Source organism: Patagioenas fasciata, chromosome 4 (genome assembly GCF_037038585.1).
Source record: "Patagioenas fasciata isolate bPatFas1 chromosome 4, bPatFas1.hap1, whole genome shotgun sequence".
Lineage (NCBI taxonomy): Eukaryota > Metazoa > Chordata > Aves > Columbiformes > Columbidae > Patagioenas > Patagioenas fasciata.
In genome coordinates this window covers 37,074,747-37,093,325 of record NC_092523.1, presented here as the reverse complement: position 1 = coordinate 37,093,325, position 18,579 = coordinate 37,074,747, and the positions used below count along the sequence as shown (strand labels likewise).

General features: G+C 35.4%; 1 long non-coding RNA gene across 1 annotated transcript in view; it reads right to left on the bottom strand.

Moving 5' to 3' along the window:
- LOC139827913 (uncharacterized) overlaps positions 1-17,667 on the bottom strand; it is a 148,693-nt gene extending 131,026 nt beyond the window's left edge. Inside the window, exon 1 of the long non-coding RNA XR_011739045.1 lies at positions 17,584-17,667. This is a non-coding gene — a long non-coding RNA (uncharacterized lncRNA). The remainder of the gene's footprint in view (positions 1-17,583) is intronic.
- Positions 17,668-18,579: the final 912 nt, after the last annotated feature.

Here is an 18,579-nt window from a genome sequence, read left to right as displayed (position 1 = left end):
GTAAACAATTATCGATCTATGAAACTGTGTATGTAACAAAACTTCATTCAGAATTTTTCAGAATAAAATTTTATTGTAATGAATTGGTTTCTAAACCAAAAGAAATTTTCATAAATGGGTAAAATAAATTATTTTCCTGTTCCTATAGCCATTCCTCATCAATCATAAAGATGATGGAACACTTGCAATGGAAATCCAGCTTTTTGTTCCCAGACATTTTGGTAAAATGAATAAGCTGGTGGATTTATTTTTAACTTTGTTCAATTTTTACCATGATTGACTAATATTTTATCGAGACAAAGGCGGTCTAAAACTGACTCAGCTCCTGACTAATCTCCTGAACTATTCACTGTAAAAAAGCAATTGAGTATTTATTATGCATTATTTAACCTGTTACCCAGATCCAAAAAGTTTATTCTTCTGACTGTCTAATTTTAATTTTAGCTCCAAGAACACTTTTCTTCGCATATTGATTCATAGAGTATACTCGCACACAAATAAGTATGTTATTTCATGTGTGAGTGACCTAAAAATATTTATGCAAATTAAGCCAAATCTAATCCAAATATTTGGAATTTGAATTTATTTTTTACCTGGTCTTTTTTTTTAATTGCCTTAAATGTTTGTAGTTATGTATTACTTCTATTTTTAACACAAATTAATGACAACTCACTGCTATTCAACAAAATGTCATAGGTAAGCGTGTATGCACATACATGTAGTTAAAATGGTTAAAATAATCATAAATGTGGCCAGTTCTGTGTTATTTATTGTACTGGAAATAGTGAGAATTAACATTTTGTCTCTTACTGTTTGAATTTACCTGTGCCTGCTATGATGGCAAAAGTACATTAAAAAAAAAAACAAACTGTGGCATACTGAAACTATGCATATCATTGCTGCATAATTGGCAGGCACAATATCACATTACCTGGTACTGAATGAACTTGGTACTTGCAAATTAGCTAGATACTATTTGTCAGCACAGACAGAACTATGCTACCAGTTACCCAAAGACCAGGGCAAGCGTCAGGGCAAATGTACAGTGCTTCTAACATGTTCTTTTGATTGCCATACAGCCAGTGAGTCGTTATGTGTTTGAAGCCTGTTATCCAAAGTTCATTCACACACACTCAGCCATTCTCCCAAATGTTAGGAAAATGTGCTGTCACAACAAAACTGCTCCAGCTCTTATATTGATTCACATTCTTTCTCTAAGCATTCACCTTTGTGAAAATCTCTCTTTTTTTTACCCTACTGTTTAGATAAGTAAAGGGCTTAAAGGCAGAGAGGTAGTTCTCATAGCACGTACACGCTTGCAACAAAGTGTAAAACAAAAGTGTTTTCATGCCAGACAGTTCTGCGGAAACTTTTTTTCTTCTTCAGGTGGTGCAGACTCCAAGTCTCTATTATAATACTAACAAGAACTGCATATATGCATTGATGAGTCTCAAATTAACTGAATGAGGCAAGGAAATAAAACTCAACCAACCTATACTTCGTTTTTCTCTTAATTTTAAAAATAGTTGGTAGGCACCACAGTTAGCATTCTACACTTGCCTGATTTGCTAGGGTTATCCGACACTGGAAAGAGAGCTTTAGAAACAGGTTTGGTTTCGTTACATTTTGTCTGTTCCTTTAAGGAAAACTTCAAGGAAAGAAAATTACAAGAAACTCAAAGCTTTCTCTATAAAATTCAAGCAGTTTAGTCAAGCTTCAAAGTATCAGTATGTTGACTATGCCAGCTGCATGCCAGTGCAAGTGAAGCTTGAAACCAGAAGTAAGCATTCAAGGTGATTAACACAGCATCCTGGTTCCCCAGCAAGTACACAGAGAGTATACCTTCCTGTGAGAGGGCTCCTTCTAACCCTTCAGCACAGTTCTTTTCCAGTCTGTAAAGACACCCTCTCTAGCATTCCTGATAAAACCTACAGAAGGCTTACTTTTCTGAATGGAGGGACAGATACTATATTACGCAAATGTATTAGAAATGTGTGTGATGAAATAATGCAAAAACCCAGGGTGTAAAGTTATACAGTCTATTTTTATCAACTTGAGGGTAACATGGATTTTTGCAGTGCTTTTAATGACATCATATTCTTTAATCTTTGCTGGATTCTACAAATAGAAAGACGTGAAAAAATGATGAAGACATTTATTGAACTCATGAGAGATGCCATGTGAAAATGATTTGATACAGTGCAAGAGCTTGTACCAACTAAACTCCTAATTATCCTTCACACAATAATATGAATTGAACACTATGTTCCAGCAGTAATAACACATTTGTTGTTACTTTAGTAAGCATTTTATCAGGGGGAGTTTGCCTCACTAAGCCTCACACCACGCAGAAGTGCTGCCCAGCCTTTCAATGCATTCCAGACCAATATATTACATATTTAGAGAATAACTGGACTAACACGTGCATCAGGACATAATGACTGAAGTCATTTTGATATACTAAAATAATGAAGAGTGGAAAATGCCTGTTATTTGAATAATAGATTACTTGTTGTGATTCTTATTTAGGTAAGCACTACAGAAGTGGTGACTTTGAACTAAAAATTCAGACTCAAATTCGGATATGTACCAGAATTTCTTCCAGCTGAGCCAAAGATTTTGGGGTTGAGCCACCTTTAAACAAAAACAAAAACAAAACAAAAAAAAATAAACAAAAAAAACCCAAAAGACAAAAACCAAACCAAACCAAACCAAAACCACAACCAACAAAAAAACACAACCTGGAATGTTTTATTGTTCTTCTATCTTGTACAGCACCCTTACAAGAATAAGCTACACGTAAGTTGTTTAAAAGGAACTGAAACCCATTTGCTGATGTAGTCGCCAAAGAACAGCAGTTTGTGAGGAAGGGATATTTGGCAACTACGTCAGGTTAGGCATTGAAAAATCCTGTTTAAAAATTATGGCTGGACACCTAACCATTACCCATCAAAAAAAGCACATTTACAGAGTTAACAAAAAAAGTTTAGCAAGAAACTCTAGTACAAAGCTTTTCTATATGTAACAGAAATCTAAAATCCCATGTATAGGACAAGGAGAAAAAAATGCTCCTTTTCTCCAAGGTTTGTGCACTTCAATAAAATGAACAGTCATCATTTGCTGAAGCTATGAAAGAGAAAAAGCTAATTATTTAAAATTTAAGTTAATATCACTTCTGAGCTCTTGGAGGGGTTTCTTCTGTTTTGGATACAAAGTGGGATTAAAGGCTACCTCCTTCACCGAAATACTTCTCTGAGAAGCACAAACAGAAAAACTAGTAAGTACTTTCTGTGGAAAATAGACCTGACAATTCATTTTTCATTCGATTTCATTTTGGTGCAGAACAATGTAGATTTCTGGACCAAAGTGTGCTCGAAGATAAATACTAGAGCAAAAGGAAGTGCTGACAGCTTTTGTCCTCAACATACTGATGCTCTTCTTGGATGTACTGGGTTTTATCTTTGTCAGTGTGTCCACACAGCCTAGAAAAATTATGTAGCATCACAGCTGGAGAAAGCTGCTTAGTTAATTCTGAAACTCTAGTAAACATATAAGTGATTTGAGACAGTCTCTTACAATTGACACAGAACTATTTTGGCCAGGCAGGCTAATAATTACTAATTCTAAATTCAGATATGCCTGCATAGCATCACAATGTATATGCCATGTTAGATTTTTTCTTATCACTGAAATACAAAATATATATTGGACTGTATCTGTGTTCCTATAAGAAGTTTTAATGATGAAATAGTGACATTAGCAGACAGTAGTAAATAAACAATATACAGTACTGTTGTTTTAAAAGTTTAGTTCTGCAGCAGCAACAATGCAGATTATTACAAAGATTATGGCAGTAATTAGTTATTTAGAAATGTCTGCAAGGAAATAGGAATCTTTTGCTTTTGACAGTCAAATTTTTGAGTGACACATTAGAATATACCATAGAAATACTATAATATTTTGATAAGACAAAAATAAAGATACCTGGAATGACTACAAGTGGAGACACAGTTTAATACCATTATTAATTTATAGAAAAGATTTAAACTTTGCTCAATTTTTTTTTTGAATTTATACTGTTTCCTCTTTACATAACATTGAATGACATATTTCCTACTTGTGGCATAAATGTCAGATATTGTTTATTAGTCGTATTTGTAAAAAATCTTTCATCACAAAGCAAAAGTAATAGCATACAAATCAAACAATACTAGTCCTGCTGTGTTCTTGTATTCCTCAGTCAATAACAAGACTTCTAGTAGTGTGTCCTCAACAGATGCAGAGCTTCTAAACACTACTGAAAATTAAAATAGTTATCACTGACTACACACTACACACTGCTTTTATCTAGCTTCAGTAAATGACTAAGCTATTTAGTATAATCACATGGCTTATTTAAATGATATGGCTACTGTATATTCAAAAATGTAGCTGGAAGTACTTCTTCAGATTAAATTGTCACATTAGATAAATAGATATGCCAGATACAGTAATAAGCATCCAAAACATGGATGTTTAAGTCAAAGAGTAGCAGTGTACTGTTCTCTGGTATGAGATCTGTATTTAGATTCTCCAAATAATAAAATAAAATCTATTAGACCTGAATACTTGTCAAGAAATTCTCATTGTTCAAGTTGAGAGAAACATGAAAGTTAAAAAATCTTTTATTTACATTTTAGAATACTTTCTTTTTTAATATTAGGTAACATTTACAACTTGGAAAAAACTGTCAGTAATGTTTTTCTTTTAAGAGTGCACAATTGTAAAACTATCAGTATCCCTCACGGTAGGATAATTATGAGCAGCGGAAATCCATCTGACGTACACAAAACTGTTCTGTATCCTATGTTAACAAATACTGAAGCAGTATTACATCTCCTAGGTGGAAGACCATTACATTTCAGTGTTACTTCCCTTTTTTTTAATCTTCTTTACTTCAGAATATGTGATGAATAAGCTATTCAGGCTTAGCCTCTGTTACTCAAGTACAAAGCCTATCAGGATGCAATGCCCCAGATGTTTTTGCCATTTATTCATCCATATTTGTTGTCCAAGCCACTGGTAGATTTGTTTTCCAGTGGGGTCTGGTTTTACACTATTGCTTTTATCAATTTCACAGCTGGGCTGGCTGAGGAACAAGGAGGTCAAACATCATGTCAAAGCTTGCAGAGACTATGGCTCAGTTAGGATTATAATTTGCTCTGGGCAACTGGTGCCTCTGTGGTTTGCACTAAACGTTAGATAACGGTCCCTCGGACATTTTGGGAAGTCTAGATATATTTATGGATTGTAACAGGAGACTTTGGTACTAATTACTTGCTACAGTAAGCTGCTTTGTAGCTGGTCTATCTCCATTCCTACTAAGTTGTAATTTCTGTATACCTGTATTGTTTACTGTCACTAAGATTCATGTCAGAACTTTAGTGTCTTGCAGACCAACTAAAAATTAAATAATTATCCTAGAAAAACACGTTATCTAATACAAGAGATTAAAATCCTGTATGAACTATTCTTTGAGAAATAATCAGAAGAACCTATCTTTTCAGAATGTTAATGTGAATTCCACGTTTGAGAAGTTTCTCAAATATCAACGTACATTTATTTTTACCACCAGCTGAATAGTCCATTAGTAATGAGAAGCGTTATTAAGGTCATATCTCTCTACATAAGTGATATGTCTGAACCATTGTGTCTTGTTTTGTATTTAATACATTTAACTTTTTTAAAACTGTCATTACTATACATTTCTGTATTACAAAAATTCTAAAGCTAAAACTCCTCTAACATGTATGTGAAGACTACTGCAAAGAATTTTTATTACTCAAGTGGACTTGCATTCTGTAATTCCACTGAGTGTGCAATTCAGTTATGTACTGTATGAAAAGGTGTTTGTTCTGTTTGAAATCAGCTACCTGGTCGTATTACTTTGTGTCCTAGTTACAGCAGTCTGGAAAATATAAAAAAATTATTCTCTATTTGCTCTCAGCATGAAGTTAATGATTTTACAGATTTTTGTTGGATCCTCTCTTAAAAGTACTATTCTATCTTTTCAATAATGTAAATGACAAGACAAATGCTCTTGATCTCCTTGCAGTGACTATCAAGTCACACGATACATCTAACTTTTCTGAAATGGTCTTACTGTTCTTGGACAAACTTTATGACACACTGAGATATATTCATCACTCAGGTCACCATTCAGCTTTTGTAAATATTGATAATTTTGGGAATTTTAGCAAGTCACTCCTCAACTCCTTTTTGACCTGCCCTGCTGACTCTAATTTTATCTTCCTTTATGTACCTCCTTCCCTTGTGCATATGTATCACAAAACAGTCTTTACTACATAACCACAAACTATTTTCCTCAGAAAAGTGATTATTTCACTCAGTCTGTAGTGTGAAACTGCTTTCTGTGCACTCCAGTCTGGCCAGTACACATTCCTCTATACTATCTGCAACGATGTGTGATGAACAGCAGAGAGTGCTTCCTTGTTCTCAGTATATCTTTTGAACTTTTACATGAGTCCAAAGCAGCCAGGAAATGTCAAAAAGCTGTTCAGTCCTTGCTTGGAGTTGTACAGAGATCTATTTCTTAGTTTTATGGCTTCAAAGCAGTAGAGTCCAGAAACTCCACTAAATAACATAATTTGACAAAAGACATGAACAGCAAAACACACACCTTTGGTAAAGGCACTTCATTTTTATTCAGTCCCTGAATGCCGAGTTTTTTCATAGTGTGATGGCAGCAGTGTCTTTTATCAGAATGATTGCAAGCATTTAACATGGACATCATGCTCATGCTGAGAAATTAATATTTTGGTCAAACTTTGATAAAATAAATGCATACAAATGATTAAATAGTTGCAAGTGTAAAAGCTGTTGGAAATATTTTCCCGTACCTGGAAATAGAAGACAGAATTTGTTACAGGCTTTCTAAAACTGTTTATACCTTGAATTTACATAGCATCATCTGTCTTTGATTCACAGACATCTAACAATAAACAGACCATTAAAAATAGAATAATCAGGTGTTTGTTTGTGTTTTTGTTGAATCACTTATTCAGTCACACTAACTGGATGAAGGCCATGCTCTAGCCTCTTTACTCTGTGATGTCAAAGTAGGCAAAATATCTAAATAAATAAGTGAAAGACAGCACAGATCTGTCACCTTCTGCAAAATATACTCTTTTTTGTGCCAAAGTTTGCAGTACTGTAGTTGGGAAAACTGAATCTTTCCTACACATTTATGATAAATTCAGATGCTTGTTTAGGTCACATGGAGTTTGTTTTGGTTTTTATTTACTTTGTTGTTTACAGTGGATAATTCTTTCTTGGGAACTTTTTTTGTTCTGAACTAGAACTTTAACTTCATGTAGTTCTTTTTTGACTAATACAATTTGATGAAGTAGTAGATAAGAAAAAAGGAGTGCAGTTGAGAATGACATGGAAATAAACACATACCAAGCTACTTCTATTTGAGCTCATCTTCCAAGGTATCTGCTCTGTTGGAGTTACACCCAGAAAAGAGAGATTTGTTGTCTCACAAATTACTGATGAAATGCCAGTAAGACCAATGACATGCTGCATTAATATTGCAGTATCAATCAACTTGTTAGATTCAAATATTTTTGAGTGTAATGTAAGTACTCTGTATCTGACACACAAATCAAGTGACTTTTAAAGTTGCAGGAAAAAAAAAAAAAATCAGTACTTCTGAAAACAATTTGGGATCTGCTTTAGGATTTAACATAATAGCCAGAATGGTTATCACAAATAGTTTAATTCCCTAGAATTCTGTATATCAACACACTATTACCTATCAGAAATACACTCAATAATTTTGATTGAATGCAGTCACACTAAAAAATAAGAATCTGAATACAGAGGTTGTATAAGTCTTCTCAATTCATCCTTTCCATGATTTAAGAGTTTTGAAAAAGTAAAAATTGGATATTTATGTAACCATGTATGTCCCCTTACTCATCCCAGGAACAGCAATATCCTTACTGATATGAAGTTATTTATTTCCTTAATTCATGATGCTTCACTAAATTCCTTATTTCTGTAGGAAAAAAAAATGGATTGGAAAGGTACTCAGGAACTCAAACTCCAAAAGCAGTTGAAAGAAGTACCCTTGATTAGTTGTTCCTTAAATTCAGTTTATCTTTTTATGATCACTTTCTGAAAGCACTCAATTGTTCAGAGTTCATTGAGTATACTTTTGGCTTGATTTCTTGAGTATTGGCTGAAAATAAATTTTAAACTGAACATCTGATTATCACATTTGTAGTTTTCCATCATGCTGGGTTGGTTAGTTACCATGAGTCACGTGATATCTGGATTTTGATTGCCTGCCATACATTGCTAACACCTATTATAATCAAACACAGTTGGAAATTCAAACTGAATTGCTTAAGTTAGTCAAATACATGTGTTACTGCACAGGAGTTAGAGCACAAACTGATTGTAATACTCATAATTCACAATTAAAATGACACACCAAGAATTATTTGCTAAAGGAATTACTGAATCACTCTGAATAATGAATACATTTGAGAAATGAATCACTCTCAAAGAAATAAAGGTGAAATTCATTAAATTATTTGTTCAGAATTACTTTAAATTTTCAATATTAAAACTTCATTACAATGATCAATCAAATAAAGGGTAAAAAGTTGGCTATACACTATGAAGACAATACTCTGAACACTCCAAAGTGCAAGAGCAGAAGGCAGAGATTGACAGCAGAACTACAGTAAATCATAAACATTCCTTGCCCTGAGCTACAATGAAGATGTTTTAGTAATTCTCTACCCTATAGAGTTATTTTTTATTGTGGGATGGAGGACACTTACTAGTCTTGTATACTTTCCAGAAACTTTTATCTAATGTGTAATTGGTTAGAAATACATGAATCATGCAATTTTTCTTGATACCCTATAATGAGTGTGTAAATAATCCATTCCCAGAATTGTCTCTCGTGGAATATAAACTAAAAGCATGGTAAATATAGTTATTAACTATTTGTTTTTTCATGTATTACACTATGTAGATACTTCATACCATTCAAATATGTTTGAAAAGTACATAATGGAGGATAGGAGATCAGTTATGAACTGCATCATACTTAATAAACTTCTTTATCCTGGTCAAGCAGACTACCCTAAACTAAACTGATTTTTTCCACTGCCTAATAGTTACCTACAAATCACTACTGAACTAAAAAACAGTGAATCTGCCATTGCTATCTTCAACAGAGCTAGCTAAACTTACACAATGGAACATCTGAACAGCTGACAACTTGGCCAGAATCTATAGAGAACTGTGGCTCTGTCTTTCCAGTTTACAGACAGAGCCATGAGGCAAAAAAAAAAAAAAAAAGAAAAAAAAATAATTTCAGAGCCTGAGTAAAATTGAAAATTTGATGGTTGATCAAAAACATAATGGTTTAAAGTAAGTCATGTCCATCCAACTGTATACTGAGGCTACACAGATGACAACTTCCTCACCAATAAAAATGATGTACAGCATTCTGTGGAGTTATTCAGTCAACAGTTTTCAGAGATCATCTTTGCTATTGAGTATGAAAAATCTGGGAATTCTTTTTTTAAGATGTTAGGTTTTATGGAGCAGCACCAGCACATTTTTAAGTACTTGATATGAAAACGGTATTCCTTCAAACACATCAGGGAGCTTTTTCAGCACAACACACTGAGATTTAGTTGCTTGATTCTCATTAATGTTAATAGAAGTTGCATGGCTGCATCCTGGTTGACTTAACTAAAATGCTGCCCCTTCCAGTTCACATCCACATACCACATGCCTATTTAGTACAGTCTGACAATTGGACTAGTTCTTCACAGATGATACAATACCAGGAGCTTGTGCTGCATTAAGTAATGGAGCTGAGGTAGAGATCTCATGAAATGATGCTTTTAAAAGTCACTGAGAAACATAAGACAAAAATAATGCAGTGTAATAGACGATTCTCCAATAAAAGTGGATACTTGTACTTTAAACAAAAATAATTTTTTGAGGCAGTGATTAGAAATGGTATCTTGATCACTATGTACAGCTATAGGCTAAGGCTAGAATGACCTTGTCTCTATTCCTAGCTCTGTGTGACTTTGCATAAATAGTTTCATTTTCTCTGCCCTGGTTTCCATAGAAGTGAAACATGAATAGTGAAACTTGCCTCTTTATTGTATCACTCATCAGAGAACTCAATAAAAGAAGTATGAACTCAGTAAAAGAAGTATTGAGACCTGTAACCTGTGGAGTGCCTCAAGAGTTGGTACTGGGACAAGTACTATTCAATGTATTTGTCAATGACTTGGATGAGGGAATACAGTGCACTGTCAGCAAATTTGCTGATGACACCAAACTGGGCGGAGTGGCTGACATGCCAAAAGGCTGTGCTGCCATCCAGCGAGACCTGGACAGACCAGAGAGTTGGGCAGGGAAAAATTTAATGAAATATAACAAGGGTAAGTGTAGAGTCTTGCATCTGGGTAGGAGCAATCCCAGGTTCCAGTATAAGTTGGGAAATGACCTACTAGAGAGCAATGTAGGGGAAAGGGACCTAAGGGTCCTGGTGGACGGCAAGATGACCATGAGCCAGCACTGTGCCCTCGTGGCCAAAAAGGTCAATGGCATCCTGGGGTGTATTAGAAGGGGGATGGTTAGTAGGTCAAGAGAGATTCTCCTTCCCCTCTACTCTGCCCTGGTGAGACCGCATCTGGAATATTGTGTCCAGTTCTGGACCCTTCAGTTCAAGAAGGACAGGGAACTGCTGGAGAGAGTCCAGCGCAGAGCCACAAGCATCTCCCTTATGATTAAAGGCTGAAGGAGCTGGGTCTCTTTAGCTTGGAGGAGACTGAGGGGTGATCTCATTAATGTTTACAAATATGTAAAGGATGAGTGTCACAAGGATGGAGCCAGGATCTTCTTAGTAACAACCAATGATAGGACAAGGGGCAATGGGTATAAACTGGAACACGGGATGTTTCATTAAAATTTGAGAAGAAACTTCTTCACAGTGAGGGTGACAGAGCACCTGGAACAGGCTGCCCAGGGGGGTTGTGGAGTCTCCTTCTCTGGAGATATTCAAAACCCACCTGGACGCCTTCCTGTGTAACCTCATCTAGGTGTTCCTGCTCTGGCAGGGGGATTGGGCTAGATGATCTTGTGAGGTCCTTTCCAATCTCTAACGTTCTGTGTTTCTGTGATTCTGTGATTATTTATTCCTAATTCAAATGAATGTTTGATTTCAGTGATGTGGTAACCTAAGATGAAAAATTTAGATATATTTAATGTTGAATACAGTGAATCATTGAGACCAATGTACTCTCAAGTCAAATAACATCACTTTTTTTGATAAAACTTTGGTATAAATTTGAAATAAAACTGCTCATCTCAGCAATGTAATCTCAAGGCTGAAATGATTCTTGTTTCTTGCTAAAAGAGAACACTAGGCTCCTGTTGAATTCTAAACTTGAAAAATAGCACTGAATTTCACCTTAGATACAGTTGCCTACATTCCACTTCCTATTTTTGCTTTCCTTTTAATATGGCATTATTTATCAGAGTAAGGGCTCATTAGGATATGCTTAACCCTCCGTATTTCTTCATGAAACCTCATTGCAAGGAAATGTAATTTATTTTAATATCTTCCTTCATATTTAATATCAAGTTTGGTTCATCATGTCCATCCTTTAATTGCATGTGGAATGCATATGCTTTACGAAGCAAATTACAATCCTTGAAAAGGTGATATCTTCACAGGAAACTGCCCATCACAGGTACCTTAATGCTGTAATGTGTTAAAATAAATTTTGGGTTTTTTTAACATATATGCAGACCTCCTGCTGTCACACTATCCCCAAAAAAAGTGAGACACAAAATAACGTGCTGCTTAAACATGCACTCTCATTTTTAGACTTAAACTATTACCAAAATAAATGTTAATTTTCAAAATCAATGTTTTTGGGGCAGTGTGACTGTTTCATTTAATTTAGGTTAATCAAGATATATTACAAATTCTCCAAAGGATAGATTAAAAGAGTATCAAAATACCCCTTCTCTTCAATTTCAATGAAAACTATGAACAACAATTCTGTAAGAGAGTATATTGGGAAAAAGCACAGAATTTTGGCCCAAGGCCTATACATATCATACTCTGATGTATATATAGCATTTTCCTGCCTCCGTCTCCACTCAGTTTAAAGATCTGATTACAGTGTCTTCATCTAAGGTCAAGAAAAATCTTTAACATGTTAATCAAAGTGAATACTTATTGTCATATCTCAATTCTGACATTTAAAAGGAACTTCATGCAAATGAGATATGTGACTGAATTACTGAAAAAGGCTGTCAAATACTGAACACAGAAACACAATGAACCTCACTATGTTGACTGAAGTCCTTCATGTGCCTCCTCTAAAGTGCAAATTAGACTTAGATTTGTGAACTTTGAAGTTTAGGAACCCTTGGATGTATGTTCCTTGGTGCATACTGATGTCTATACCAAATAAAAACTAAAAGTATACCATTAAACAAAATTTCCTGCTGTTGTGTTTCCTGTGCTTGTAGACTCAGAACTGAAGAGCTAGTAAGTTGAACAAAGTTGTCTGATAACCCTGAAGATAGTCCTAAACAAAAAAACATTAATTTGTGATTGTTTCCCTTTTAATATTTGGCTTTACTACTTTCCTCTGATCTGATTTTATTAAAAAGTATCATGTTTAATTCACGAGTCACTTCTTTCTGTTATTGAAATAAATATTTTATCAAATATGGAAATAAGCTTTCTTATTTCAGGAATTAATATGTACTGAAAATATATATATATATTTGTCGTAGCCAACAAAGGGCTGTGTTACTGAAGAGGTGTAGCGTGGATTAAATATCATTACATAGTTTTCTCATTGTTAAACTACAAGAAACTTTAAAGGCCATTCTAAAAGTTCCATACTTGATTTTGATCCCATAGAATTTTTTCACTTGTACAGATCCAGTCTGTTGGATTTTTACAGACCAAAACAATCTGTGGAGAAAGTAAAAGCCCTGGTTGTTGTCTATCTTGATGCCAATAAGGCTTTTGTCACTGTCTCCCATAGATCCCCACAGAGAGCCTGAAAAAGTGTGGGCTGGATGAGTAGATGATGAGGTGGATCAAAAACTGACTAAATGACTGGACCCAGAGGGTTGTGGTCAGTAACATAAAGTCCAGTTGGAGGCCAGTAAGGAGCAGTGTACCCCAGAGGTCAATACCGGGTCTAATCCTGTTCAACATCTCCATTATTGAGACGAAGAATGTACCCTCAGCAAGTTCAGAGAAGATGCAAAACCGGGAGGGGGAACTGATACACCAGAAGGTCAAGCTGCCATCCAAAGCAACCTTGAGAGACTGGAGATACGGTGTGACAAAATTAATTTCAAGGAGAAATGCAAAGTCCTCCATCTCAGGAAGAATAATCCCATACACCAGTGGGGGTGCACCTGGAAAACAGTTGTGCAGAAAAGGACCTGTGGCTCCTGGCAGACACAAAGATGAACATTAGCCACCAATATGCCCTTGGGACAGAGAGGACTAATGGTATACTGGGCTGCATTAGGAGGAATGTTGTCAGTAGGAAAGGAAGATGATCCTTTCCCTCTACTCAGCACTGGTGAGGCCACACTTGGACACAGAACTACTAGACAGAGTCCAGTGAAAGGTCACTAGGATGATTAAGGGACTATAGAGCACCTCTCAGGTTAGGGGAGGCTGAAAGAACTGGGAGCGTTCAGTCTAGAGAAGAAAAGGCTCGAGGTGATCTTATCAACGTATGTAAACACCTGAAGGGAGGGTGTAAAGAAGATGAAGCCAGATCTGTTTTAGCTATGTATACTGGCAGGAGAAGAGACTATGACCACAAAGGGAGACTCCATCTGAACGTTAGGAAACCCTTTTTTACTATGAGGGTGACTTAGCACTGGAACAGGTTTCCCAGAAAGGCTGTGGAAACTCCATCCTTGGAGATATTCAAAGGTTATCTAGGCCACCTGGTCTAGGTGGCCCTGCTTGCAGAGAAGGTTGGACTAGATGACCTCCAGAGGTCCCTTCAAGCCTCATCCATTCTGTGATTTTTGTGGGTCTCCGTGATTCTGTAATTCTGTTCCTGTAATTCTGTTTACACCACAACAAATGAAAGTAGAAGCAATTAAGGACTACCTTATAATGAAATACAAGTAGAATATATTAAGCTTTGAGACTTGGTCAGTCTCTCAGCATATTTGATTCCAGACCAGGAAGCAGAGGAATCTAAACCTTCATTCTGCAAGTCCTAGGTCAATTCTTTTAATTCCAGACTTCAGGTAAAAAGGCAGCAGTGATGTTGCATTTGTTCTTTGATAAGACTGACTAAATTTCTGCCATTAAAAGTTTACAAAGTCTTGAATCAGAGTGGGGAAAACCTCCTGCTGAATGTTCTTGCCTCTCACAGGTGACAGTGGTAGCTGATAGAATACAACAGTGCACAGGTATACTCAGTAGCAGAAATACTTTGAAGGTCTGGCATCAAAGTGAATTTCAGATAGGACAGGGAAAAATATAAAATACATAGAAGACACGAAACAGTTCAACTAAGAACTACTAACTAAGTTCAAGTTTTATTAATTTGTTACCTCTAATTAACGAATTTTTTACTTGCTCTGAAGGTTTTGATAACAGGTAATACTGAATGCCATTATTTTCCTCAATTAAATTACGTTTTAATGTACTTCGATGTCAATTGTTGTTGACTCTGGTCAACAGAGTAGCAAATTAATTACAGTTAGGTGTTTGGTAATATTTCATCATATTTACAAACAGTAGAAAATAGCCAATAAATTTAATGTCAGTTAAGTAAAAGCATTTACCATAAAAATGTTTTTCTTTTTTCCTCAAGGAGTCATAGCTTTTACGTAGAAGACTTAGTATCCTAGGGAATGGCAGAAAGATGTGTCAGGGGAGGTTTAGGTTGAACATTAGGAAAAGGTCCTTCACCCAGAGGGTGATGGAGCACTGGGATAGGCTCCCCAGGGAGGTGTCACGGCCACAAGCCTGACAGTGTTCAAGAAGAGACTGGACAACGCCCTCAGACACATGGTGTGAACTGTGGGGTTGCCATATGCAGAGACAGGAGCTGAACTTGATGATCCTTGTGGGTCCCTTCCAACGCAGGACTTTCTATGATTCTGTGATTCTGTGACTTTTACTCCTTCAGGAGTATAAAAAAATATTTATTAACAATACAATATGATGGTTGGAGTTAGAACTAGCACACAAAGAGAAGCTGACAGAAACTGTGAACCTGTACAGCTAACAAAGGGCTCTGACTTAAAAGCTAACTTTTTATTCAGTATACACTCTCAGATATTCTACACAACTGGAGATTGCTGATATGCATACACTGGATTTCAGCCTAAGCAAGTTATCCACATTTAATAGTTGTTGTTGAACCAAAGGAATTTACTTCCATTAAGGTTTACAGAAAAGAACTCTGTTGTAAATTACAAAACCTATTTTACCAGTAAACACTTGAATCTCAACAGTAAATAAATTAGTATTTCTAAGATGAGAGTAGCTAGCAAAGAAGTTCTTGAAAAAGCATTGCACTTGAACACATAAGCAATAGGAACATTGTCTGAAGCAGAGCTCCAGTATTGTTAATAACAGATCTTTCTAGTAAAGCAAGCAAAAATAATTGTTTTAGTATATTCAAAAACTACTAAAGCAACCTATTTTTTACCAGTTTTAAACAGTCAAAGAGCAAAAAATGTTGGTATAATCTTAATTCTAAAGGCAGAAGGAATTGTATAAGATGAGAGATAAAGGCCATTACAAAAAAAAGAACATTTCCATGAGTCACTAATCTTCTGCTTTCTTTGTGTGAATCTTATTTGCTCATCTGTATGTTTACAATACAAAAATACTTCCTACAAATACATTAAAATATGGCTTGCAACTTCTAAGTGTGATTATTTTTTTTTTCCCATTCTTTTCAGCCAATAGTCTTTAGCAACAGATAAAGGCATTACAGAGGTGATGGAGAAAGTTAATTTAGCAGACAGAATCTCTGGCAGAGTCAGACTGAGACTTTAAGGCAATATCACACAGATGGCTGAACATCGCACCAGTATAGACACTTTCTCACCAACTCTGCAAATTGATAAACATGTTCATCATATAAAGATGATAAAAATCTGGGCCAATATCTCAGTTTCATTCAATATCTAGAATGACATAAAATACTGGTTTAAATTAAGTATCTGAAGCGTTCCATCACTAGCACCCTTTTCCTTTTGACTGCTGGAAGCCTCACATAACCTTAGTCATCATGATTTACAATTATAAAAGCTTTTTTTGTAGAACATGATTCTGTGATTCTGTGAAAATTCAACATCTACAAAATTGAATATGACAATGTTTCTTACAAAAAAGAAAAAAAATCTAATATTTGCATCTAGATGCTCTGTTTTTGGCTGTGATAGAGCTAATATTCTTCATAGTAGCTTGTATGGTGTTGTGTTTAAGATTTGTGCTGCGAACAGTGTTGATAACACAGGGATGTTTTAACCGTTTCTGAGCAGAGCCGACATGGATTCAAGGCCTTTTCTGCTTCTCATGTTGCTCCACCAGCGAGTAGGTCAGGTGAGCACAAGAAATTGGGAGAGTACACAGGCAGGACAGTTGTCCCCAAGGAACCAAAGGAATACTCCACACCATGTGACATCAAGCTCAGCAATAAAAACTTCAGGGAGATAGGGGGAAGAGAGTGGGGACATTTGGAGTTACGGTGTTTGTCTTCCCAACTAACTGCTACACATGATAGAGTCCTGCTTTCCTGGAGATGGCTGAACATCTGCCCACAAAATGGTGAATTAATAATTTATTTTGCTTTGCTTGCATGTATGGTTTTTGTTTTACCTATTAAACTGCCTTTATCTCACCCCACGAGCTTTTGCACTTCACCCTTCTGATTCACTCCCCCATTCCACAGGCAGGGAGTAGATTAACAGCTCTGTCATGCTTAGTTGCCAGCTGGGCTTCAATCAGAAGATTTGTGGGTTACGTATGCTCACATTTTTGTATACAAATGGTAATAACAAGATATATTGGCAATAGACAGAAACATTAATAGCTTTAAAAACAGAAGGAGGAAGGTCATATTGGGTTCTACCAACTTTCTCATTTGATACTAAACACTTCAAAAGAGTAAAATAAGTCTGTAAGAAGGGAAGCAATAATAAACCAGATCACAAGTCATTAAACTGTGTTCTGCATGCACACAGCTTCCTGTGGAAATGACTTGTTGGGATATTTTATACTTCTAGATTTAAAATTAGATATAGAATCCACATTAACATATACATACATCAACAACAGTTTCATATAAACAATGGAGGAATCAAAGACTATCTTATATACTAGATCATACAAGAAGCAGGATGAAGTAAATGGCTTGCCAAAACGACACAGCTACCATTGCACAGAGTTTTTAGTGTCTAGCAAAGTTATTGTTTAAAAAAATTTGAAGCATCTTGGAAGTCAATGATTACCTGGGAAGGCAGGATTTAGCAGAAATAACATCATATTTCAACCTGTTTTTCTTCATATTTCTGTTCCTTTCCACAAAAGAAAATGGTACTTCATCTAAGTAACACTTCCGATATAACTACAATTTTACGTCAATGATTAACATCCTTGCTGCCTTAGGAACCAAACAGACTTATTTAAATTGCTAAGAGGGACATGTGATCTTCACCTCAAACATATTCCAAGATAAATAGGGGAACTTAGAACTGGTTCAAGTGATTCATTGCAAATTCAAAGAATAAGCATTTTAGTCTAGCAGACTTTTTTTCAGCACTAAATAGCAGCTGTCCTTCATGATTAAAAAAAATAATAATAATGTAAAAATGACAGACTTTATTAGATTTAATTAGTTGTGCACCATTGCTACTGTCATGTCATAATACAATTTTGACAATTTATACTATGACATGACAGTGGAAGCACACCATCAGCTAGATCAAATTCACTGTACAAAAAAATAAAGACAATGCAGCATTAGAAAATTCTAAAAATTTTTAAGACAAAGTGTTATAGAAAGCAAAAAGGGATGATTTCAAAATAAATGCTTTCTGCACAAGAGTGTTTTAAAAAAGAAGTATAGATTCTTAAATGTTGTAGATTTTAATGAAAATAGATTTTTTCACGGGAAAAATCCCTAACTTTCTGACATAAAAAAATCAAACTGCTTCATTGAGAACAACTTTAGTGTTGACTCAATCAACAGAATACATGTTGTTTTACACACAAGGTAACATGCATTTATTAGCTGATGTAATATTATGACTAACAGATGGGATGCATAAAACAGTGCCAACAACACTTCAGCAGTTTTTATTTAATACGTTCACCTTTAGGAAAGTCATGAAGATTCAAGGATAATGTCATTACCTTTTGCTTTTTTGTGTATTCAAATGCCCTGCTTTGATATTGATGTTTAACTGTGAGAATGATGCTATTCAGGACATTACCTTCATTTGTTC